Here is an 11,044-nt window from a genome sequence, read left to right as displayed (position 1 = left end):
TCAGGATTCTTCCCTTTCAAACTCTCTTGATAGAGATCAACTAGATGCTTGGGAGTCCTACAAGTCTTAGCCCAATGATTGCCCATACCACATCTATGGCACACTGATTTACTTGAGTTGGTCGAGTGTTGAGGTTTGAACGAAGATCCATGGCCGCGACCATGGCCTCTTCCAAATGAGCCACGATCACATCCATGTTCTCGTCCATTCTGATTCCCTCGTCCGCGGCTAAAGGAACTTCCGCCACGGCCATGTCCGTTTCTACTTCCTCGACCACGGCCATGATAGCCGTTTCTTTGGACATGGTGGGACTCTTTATTGTCCTCAGTGGTGTGTGCTTCAGGTGGTGCTGCTGAGCCAACAGGTCTCATCTCACTGTTTCTCATTAATAATTCATGACAAGAAATAAGATCAGCATAGTTCTTAAAACCTTTCTCACGGTACTGTTGTTATAACAGCACATTGCTTGTGTGGAAAGTGGAAAAGGTTTTCTCAAGCATATCCTCATCCGTAATACTTTCACCACACAGTTTCAATTTTGAAACGATCTTAAACATGGCCGAGTTGTACTTGTCCACGGACTTATAGTCATGGATTCTTAGATCTCTCTAATCAGACCGAGCCTTAGGTAAGATCACCAATCTCTGGTGATCATATCTCGATTTCAATTCGTTCCAAAGATCTAGTGGATTCTCAATGGTTAGATATTGATCCTTGAGACTCTCAACTAGATGATGACGAATGATCATGATGGCTCTGTAACGATCCTTGTCATTATGATTACTGTTCTCGGTGATACATTCACCGAGACCCTTGGATTTCAAGATGATCTTAGCATCAGGCGCCCACTAAAGGTATTTGTCTCCAGATAGATTAAGGGCAGCGAAATCATGGTTGTTGATTTTCGACATCTGAAATCATAGATTAATATTTTAGATCTTTCGTAATAGTTTTTAAGTTTAAACGATTAGGGTTTTAGGTTCAAACAATCAAGTAAGCCTAATGGCCAAGGTTTATTCCTTACGGCCAAGAAGAAGCCACACGGCCAAGGTAGACAACAAGCCGCACGTCTACTAGTTTTAATTCAGGGTTAATGCATATAGTTTGTTATGTAATTGCAATCCTAACGTGGTTTCTATCAGTTTATACGAGATGAAAACAAAACAAGAAACCTTTCGGCCAAGAAATAGAACAAGCCCCACGGCTATTTGGTTTGATTCAATACCATCCTATCATGAAATTCTAAGTTCAAATTGCAATCAATCAGTTGTGGTCAGGTTCAGATATGAATGCAGCAAGGCCACATGGCCACACGGCCACGGGATATGATCTAGAACAATTGACCTAGAAGGTATCAAGGCCACACGGCCACAATCCAAATTCGATTTCAAAATAATTTAGACTAGGTTATTTAGGGTTTCAGTTTAAACAAGACAAATTCAGATTCAAGTTTAAAAAATCCTAATCAATAGTTCTAGGTGATCAAACAATGTTCAAATTCCAAACAATACCAAACGATTTTTTTTCAGATTAGGGTTTTGGGAATTTGATTTGATCTTAGATCAAAGGAGTTTAATTTTGAGATTCAAAACCTTCAAGGTTCTGATTTTAATTGATCAATAGATCAAATCTCGATTTTAGGGTTTGGGGATCGAACTTATATAGCTTCGATTTACTCATAGGGAATTGATCTATTATCCTATGGCTTTCATCTTTTAGAGATTAGGGTTTTAGGGTTTCAATCTTTTCAAAACAGCCAAATTTGATTTCATGTTTTCAGAATTCGAATTACCTTTAGGTTTTGAATATTGTAGAACCGGACCACCAAGAGAACCTTGATCTGGATGATCGGACGTGAGCAGGAACGTGAGCTGGAACGGTCGCGTGCTGGGCTGATGCTGAGAACGCGCATCAACTGCTACCGGGGACGTTCGACGGCTTCTTTTGGGAACGCGCATCTACAAGCTGGAGCAGAGATCGTCGGGATCGCGAGCGGAGTCTGAGACGGACGCAAGACGCGATCGAGTTTAGGGTTCGACAGGTTCGTCGGATTAGGGTTAGGGTTTTTGGGGTTTTGTCGATTTGGTTTTAGGCTCAGGGTGATTAAGAGTTTTGTGTTGATAAAGTGTTGTGAAACAATAGATTTAGACCTGAATGTTTCTGTGTTTTTTTAATCATAAAGTGTTCCCTTTATATAGGGGATTACAAGATAGATAAAAGGAAAGATTACAAATCATAAACATAAAAAAAAAGGAAAATCCTAATCATACAAGGAAAAGGAAATTGAGTTTCCTTTTCTCCTAAACCATGTAGCCGTCTGTCTCTCTCTCTAAGTCTCACGGCCGCCGCCTCTCTCTCTAGGGTTGGGCCGTCTCTCTCTCTAAAAAAAGGAAAATCCTAATCATACAAGGAAAAGGAAATTGAGTTTCCTTTTCTCCTAAACCATGTAGCCGTCTGTCTCTCTCTCTAAGTCTCACGGCCGCCGCCTCTCTCTCTAGGGTTGGGCCGTCTCTCTCTCTAAGTATATGGCCCGGTTATGGACCGGGCCGGTTATGGACATCCATCAATTGATTTATAACAGTTATAGAGATTAATGCTTCTTTGTTTTTGCAGAAAGCTTAGTCAGAGCCCCTTTAAGACAAGTAATACCCTTTAAGACAAGTAATATGGTTACCATAGGGAAGAGGCCGAAAGAAAGCCAGATTCAAGAATGGAAAGGGTAATTAATTAATAATGGCAATTTTTTATTTTTCGTTTTCTGTCTTGTTTAAGTTGAAATATCTTATATATTAAAAGAGAAACATTGTAATAAATGCATTCACACTAAAATCGACACGTGGTAGCCTCACAATGATTTGATAATAAGTATGCTAATGCGTTCACACTATATTCATAAATGTGTTCACACTATGTACTTTACACATTTTTTAATATAAAACTCACATACATGGTTCCAATAAAACTCTGGATTTTTCGGTTCGAATAAAAATAGATAATGAATCAAGCCAAACTATATATATATTATTTTTATTGTTTATGGATAAAATTAAGCAAAATACTCAAAAATTTTGATTCAATTCGTTATCCGTTTTGATTTGAACCAAAAAATCTGGATATCCGTAACTCTACGAAACAAATCAAATACTAAAATACAATATCCAAAAAAGAAGCAAATCAAAAATACCAATATTTTTAGGAACATATATCTAATTCGATCTGTTATATGCATATGTAAGGAATTATATATATATGTTATATATATTATACTTTATATCAGTTTTACATTATTTTTATGAATTAATTTTATTATATTAGGTACTAGAATTTTAAAAGTTAAATAATGTTTTATTTTTGTAAAAAAATGTTATTACTAAAATTTTCAATTATTTAAAATTTTTTATTTAATTTACGGATCAAATCGGATATTCTTTAAAATTCTAAAACATTTGGATATCCGAGTCACCGAATGTCGAGGTGGCTAAAGATAGAATCGACACAAATGCTTCCAAATACCTAGATATTTGATCTATGTCCACCCCTATTTACGGATACAATTTTATTTTCTTTATATGAAAAAATGACTAATGTCAAGGCCTATTTTATTTTAAATTAATTTTAATTTTATCTTTCATGTATTATTTTGAACAAAAATGTCATTTAATATTAATTAACAATATCTTTATATATTTGTCAACTATTTTTATATACTTTTTACATACACATACATGTGCACCTTGATGTGAGCACCTTGTAACTATGTATTCACCACAACTGAAGTATCTAATTTTTTTGAAAGTTAAAATATTTTTTCTTAATGCTTCTTTCACTACCGACCAAATTGTAGTGAAATGATTTGTTTTAATAATTTTTTTCTCTTTTTCTTAAAATATTATCGGTTTAGAAACTATAATATAAAACTATTGGTTCGACATGACGACTATCTAAAATTCATAACATGAAAATAAACAAATAATATTAATTTTTGGTTTTTACCGAAAAAACCAAAAAATCAAACATTTTAACCGAATAAACTAAAATTAATATTAATTTCAAATAATAGTTATATTTTAGAAGATTAAAAACAAAAAAAAAACTTAAAACCGAAGTAATATCCAGAATAAACAGATTTAATGTCTTTTTATTAAAAATAACTAAACTAATAATCACATCCCGCGCAAAGCGCGGATTATTACCTAGTTAGAATTATTGTTCCGCAAACGCGTCTCTGCTTTCAGATATTATATGGACTATAAGTTTATGAAGAAGAAGGTCAACCAGTTTAAGCAACAAGTTGATGCGGGCACACATGATCATACTTATAAGTATGTGCTCAAGGGTTTCTCTAGAATACTTGATGATCAGGTAACACCAGGAGATCTGAGATTTCTCATCATCTACACCTTTGATTTTTTTTTATAAGCTCCTTTCTCTTTTGTGACCACAAACCTAAATGCTTTGTTCAACAAAATGTCGCAAAATATTGTTATTTGATATATATGTGTCATTCACTTGAACATCCCATAAAGAAACTACTCTTGCTTTAAATTTTTAACTAGATTTTGATCCGCGCGGATGCGTGGATGTATTTTTTCAAATATATATTATTGTTTGTTTTTCATGTCACTATTTAGGATTTGACAAAAACTCTGAATCCGAAGAGCCGAACCGATTCTGATCCGAAAAAATAGTACCAAATTTGAACAAAAATTGATTAAATATCCGAATTATTCAAAATTTTGGAATTTAAAGAACTGAAACCTAATCAGAGTCGAAGTATTTTGGGTATCCGAATGTATCCGAATACTTATATATATTAATTATTTTTTTTATTTAATGTATATAAAAAACATCCATAATATTTATGATACTTTTAAGTTGATTTAAGTACTTAAAAATATAAACAAATAGTTAAAAGTAAATATCTAAATTAGTTAAAGTATACTCAAAACACCAAAAATACTTACAATAATTATTGATTTTCTATCCAAATATTGAAACAAACCAATTTATATATTAAGTTTAAGTACTTTGACATATGTTATTTTTATATGTAATATATTATTTTGGTTATAGATTTTGAGAAATTTAGAGTATATAATGAACTTTAAAATTTTAAAAATAATTTAAAGGAGTTATCTGAATCCGAACCGAATCCGCAAAGATCCGAACCGAACCCGAACCAAAATTTAGAAATATTTGAATGGGGCTGCAATCTTTGACTCCGAAAACCCGAAATCCAAACATACCCGAACCGAACTCGAACGGGTACCCGAACGCTTACCCCTAGTCGCTATTTTATATTATATATATCATATAATTAATCTTATTTTATATGTACCTTCCTATAAGTAATCATATAATTAATAGTATTTTATACGTACCATTATATGAATAATCACATTATTGTTGTGAATAAAGAGAAAGAGGGAATTGGTTAATCTTATTATTCCATAGGTCACGATACAATATATAGGGATTTAGGGTTTCAGAATCCTCTAGAACATGAGCTTATGGGCCTAATGGACATCCACATAATAGTTCATAACACTCCCCTTTGGATGTACATTAAAAAATATTTCCTAAAATGCATAAGATGCTACCTCATTAAAAACCTTACCAGGAAAATCCAGTGCAAAAAACCGTGGTGAAGAGAAAAAGAGTGCAGCGCGCATTTACTCCCCCTGATGAGAACATAACTTGAGATATCTGATAGGACACAATCCAATGTGATGAATTAACTCATTCTTATTTGGGTTGGACCGGTTTACTTCTCTTGGCAGATTTGACACTCCTCACTAAAACTTGAATATCTTGGTGACCATAGGACAAAATGACTTCAAACCACTTGAAATCGAAACTAACATCCATGTCCAACTTTTTAGGCACCAATCTGGCTCTGTTAAGATGGAAATATGGAGAAGTATGTTGAATATCATACGATATTAGGTATTCAAAGACAGCTTGTATATGTCCCACGAAAACAACCATATCTCGAGTTCTATCATGGAGAATGACTTGATTCAAATTGGAGATGAAAATAGGCTCAAAGATCTTTCTCTTGACACCAATTTCATATTTTAATTTCATCTAGAAAGTCTCCTTTGATTCAAAAAAATTCGACCTTCGTTTTTGTCTAGCAAATGAAACGTGTCCATACCTTGATTCTTGTTCAAGTATGATTGATCTTTGATCATTATCTTCTGCTTCTTTTAGTCTCAAAATACATTGGAAGATTGATAGATCTTCATCACTTAAGTGTTAACATTTCTCTTTAGGTATCTATCATTTACGTGTTCTTTGTTGCCTCGTTAAAATCTTGACATGGAAAAACAACGGGACAAAAACCATGATAAGGAAAAAGAGTGAAACTACGAACATCATCATATATCTCCCCCTGGAAGCATCATCTATAAGCATATCCTTAGTAATAAACTCGTTTGATTGTCAGATAATCTCTTAGACCATTGGACTTCTTATCCATAGCATTTTTTTCACACAAAAGATCATATCTTGGTCTATTTGGACTCCTTGTCTAAATTTCCTTTTATAGAAAATCTTGTAAACCTTCACATTATGCATATGTATACATATGAGTGATTATTTTGCTTCTTGTGAAAGTTACAATTATGACTATCCCTCTTGTCATACGAAATCACATCTTTCAATCATGAAAGAGATCAGTAAATTTCCAATATCATGGTACTTCATGACCAATACCTTTTTTTTCTTTTGTATGCTCAATATACTCGCACGGTAATGTTCTCAAGAACTAACACTTACTGCTTCTAGCAGTCCAAATCCTTATAGGGTTTACTGTTTCTTGCAGTTTATATTCTTTTGGATCATTGATATAATTGTCATTTTCAGTGGCTTTCAATCCTTGCCAGATTACAGAAACTAGAAAGTTGATGCTTCCACCACATGATGATGTGTTTCTTATAACTATTTCGGGTCTTTGTGAGAACTCTTGTGCAACTACTCTTTTGCTTCTCACAACCTTTCATCATCTCATTCATTCTTTTACATAAAGACTCATTTATGTGCCACTGGTTTTGCACTATTAGGTGTACGGACCGATACTCTTCTCTTTGCAAGAGATTTAATCCCTCATCTATTGCTTATTTCCATTTTGGCTTATCATTTTCTTTGTGTACACTTTCCAATAGATGGTTCATGATCCTCATTCTCATCAACTGCTACATTGCATGCATAAGTATTCACGACGTCGATTTGATATCGGTTCATATTGTTCTAGACATGACATAGCTATTTGGGTTTTATTTATTCTCAGGTACCTGAATTCCTTCTTGTCATGTTTTCTATCTCTTTTCGAGATCCTTAATATTTCATTCCTTGATTCTGCCATTCTCATTCATGCTCCTTTTATTTTCTGAGGATTATTTTATTTGGAACCGATAGGTCTTTTACGCTTCAAGCGCTCTTTAGACTCATTAGCAGTTTGATACTGTCATTCTGGGACATCCATTTTAATTGGAGCATTTACAGCTGGTACTTGTGACTTAATCACTTTCTTAGGGTCAGTAAATGAGCTTGGCAACTCATATGCTAATCTTTGTAATAGAATTATTTCCATACATTCATTTTGGACTACTATTTACGCTCTTTAGTCTGAGGATTAATGATAATTCATTCAACTCATTCATTCTCCAGCTGTTTATTTTCTCTCTTTAATGTTGGATAGACTAACTATGAGTCCTTAAATAAAATTTATAAAATCTTCAAGATTTTATCATCAATGAAGATCATATCCAACATATTAGTAACATCTTTTGAGATCCCATATTTTAGCGGTGTGATGTAGCAACTACCAATTATCCAAATTCTCTAGATGGGGATCTTTGTTTCTTGACCCAAAACAAATTTGATGGGGAGAGTTCTTAATTACTCTTTGGCATTATGCGAATCAGTGCTGCTGCATATTAAGTATGAACATTAGCTACAAAATGTTCATCAAGTATCTCCACATGCATAAAATAATTATCAAAAGCTTGTGAATTCTCAAATATTACCAATAAGTCTCGCAAACATCAGGTTGCGAATCTGTGACAAGGATACATACAACCTTTTGCTCATGAAACATGGCTAATACTCAACATTAAACAAACAAAAAATAAGTTCTAATATAAAGATTACATTGATACCAATGATATAAAATAAATCATGTGTTTGTTAAGAATTGATTAATATATACGATCTTATGATTCGTTTTTCAATACTAAAAGGGTTTTAAATTGACAGTTATAAAAATCTTTGAAACATTAAATTAACTATCATCAAATCAAACAAACTATACGGTTGTTCACGTTCTTATGAACGATAAATACAATTCATCCCATATATTTCATAAGACATGTTATAAGAAGACGATATGGAGACGTTGTTTACAAAATATTAAATAGTACTTATCTTAATTGGTAAAAGCAATAAAAGAGATGGGGTAGCCACTCGTAAGACGAAATTAAAAACATGGATGTAGATCCAAAACATCGACACTTAAAAGTTTTATGGTTTTGCTCTAATATGTACGATCATATGTATAAAACAATTTAAAATAGCACTTATCTCAATTAATAGTGAAGACGAGGAGATCGGAGCTTCTTCGACAGATAGCCATATCGGTTAGATGATTAAGGTCCTGGAGTTTGCTCAGCGGCTGGGGTTTTTTTTAGGTAGCTAAGGTTAGAGCTTGCTGAGAGAATTGGTTAATCTTATTATTTCATAGGTCACGATACAATATATAGGGATACAATATTAGAATTTCAGAATGCTTTTGAATATGGGCTTATGGGTATAATGGACATCCACATAATAGTTCATAACAATTATTATATTTTTAAAATTTAATGTGAAATATAAAAACCATAATTTAAGTTGGTGTTTGAAATTGGGCTTTGTATTATATTTTTCTTATATATATTGAAAACATTTTTGTATAATAGTTATTGAAAAATATTTTAGTAAAATAAAGTTTTGAGTATATGTATATTTTTGAATGAATTTTGATATAAATCAATTTAAAATTATTATGATTTGAAATATATATATCAAGTAATATAAGCTCATTATTTGTAATATAATGTGATGGACTATTAATTTTTTCTTAATAACATAAGCCCGTTACATTTTTTCTTAATGTACTATTATTCATGTTTCCAAACAACATTATATATTTTGTATTCTACTATTTATGTTTCCAAACAAAATCTAAAGGTAATTCTATTGTATTGTATTTTTTATGAGTTATCTGAATCCGATAACTCATAAATCTAGAAATCTTTGACACTGAAAACCCGAAAAAAAATTATAAATATCTGAATGAGGCTGAAATCTTTGACTCCGAAAACCCGAAACCCAAACAGATCTGAACCGAACCCGAATGGATACCCGAACGCCTACCCCTAGTCACTATTATATATTATATATGTACCATCACTTTAATAAGATAGATTGACGTATGAGTGTAGCTTGTTTGTTTTTCTATTCTTACTAGATTGAAAAGGTTGTCTTGTTTCTTCTGCAACAACAAGCTGCTCGGACAGAGATTATCATCTCTTGGAGAACAGCGCAATGCAGTTTCTCAAGAGGAAGAAAGTTTTAACATATGTGACCTTGAACAAGGATATAGACAAGTTGGACAAGATCTTTTGAGGCTCTTGTGTTTCCTTGAGATGAACGCCATTGGTATTCGTAAGATCCTGAAAAAAATCGATAAGCATTTTGGCTACAAATTCACAGACTACTATGTTAAAACTCGTTCAAATCACCCTTATTCTCAGCTGCAACAAGTCTTGAAGCAAGTGGTAACTTTCATTCTTGTTTCTTACTCTATATAGCATATGCGTGATTAATATACTGAAATCTCTGGCTCCTTCTCTTGTATATTAATTGCTTATTGCATATTTACACACACAAAAAAACTCTAGATATATTAGATGTACGTAGGGTATTGGAGCTGTTGCTGGGTCTGTTTCTTACAATCTTGCGGAACTTCAAGACCACCAAGAGATTTATATTTCAATATATGATCGATCTGTATCACCTAATCCTGTATTCCATAACTCTCTTCTCCTTTTTCAATATGCATTCTGCAGGTAACAACACGTTATACTTGTTCTAACTAACTAGTGCATGTATTTCAGGATTCTATGGTTGACTCTATTAATGCAGCTGTTAAAAGGCTATCAAACTCTACAAGCTTTTTGGATATTTTGGGGAAACATGCGTTTATCATATTAGAAGACTCACCTTCCCTCGAGGATCCTGTTTCTGAGGAGAAGTTTCATTTTGTGTCCCTTCTCCTGAACTTGGTAAACGCATTCCTGTATATGGTCAACACCTACATCGTCGTCCCTACGGCAGATAGTTACTCCATCAGCCTTGGTGCTGCTGCAACTGTTTGAGGTGTAGTGATTGGTTCCATGGCGGTTGCTCAATTGTTTTCATCAGTTTATTTCAGTGCATGGTCAAACAGATCTTTTCTTAAGCCGCTAATGTTTAGCAGCATCGTTCTTCTCGCTGGGAACATACTTTACGCCTTAGCCTCTGATATGAAATCTATTGTGGTTCTTCTGCTCGGCCGTCTATTATGTGGGTAAGTTTCAATCAATCATAAAGAGAATGAGGTATTTCACTGGTAACAACTCTGGACGTTGCTTGTTTTGTCTTTTGGCATTGTTTACTGTAAATAACTGAACAACTTGTGTATTATTGATGTGGAACATGGGTTTATATACAAACCTAACATACGATTCTAGATCCTTAACTATAGGATCTTATGTTTATCTATACAAATCTCATGTATATCTCTAATATATATCATCATTATCCAATACTCCCCCTCAGTTTGGGAAGATGGAAATTTCGAACTCCCATCAGATACAACAGCTTCTCAAATTGGACTCGACCAAGCGCCTTGGTTAGAAGATCGGCTATCTGCTCATTTGTTCTGTCATGTACCGTAGACAGCAAGCCAGATTTTATCGAATCTCTAACTTGATGACAATCACACTCCACATGTTTCGTT

General features: G+C 33.5%; 1 pseudogene; it reads left to right on the top strand.

Moving 5' to 3' along the window:
- The first annotated feature begins 2,666 nt into the window (after positions 1-2,666).
- Positions 2,667-10,616, top strand: LOC106344895 (annotated as a pseudogene).
- Positions 10,617-11,044: the final 428 nt, after the last annotated feature.

This window comes from Brassica oleracea, chromosome C5 (genome assembly GCF_000695525.1).
Source record: "Brassica oleracea var. oleracea cultivar TO1000 chromosome C5, BOL, whole genome shotgun sequence".
Lineage (NCBI taxonomy): Eukaryota > Viridiplantae > Streptophyta > Magnoliopsida > Brassicales > Brassicaceae > Brassica > Brassica oleracea.
Note: the sequence above shows the minus strand (reverse complement) of the source record. Positions and strands in the feature narration are given on the sequence as shown.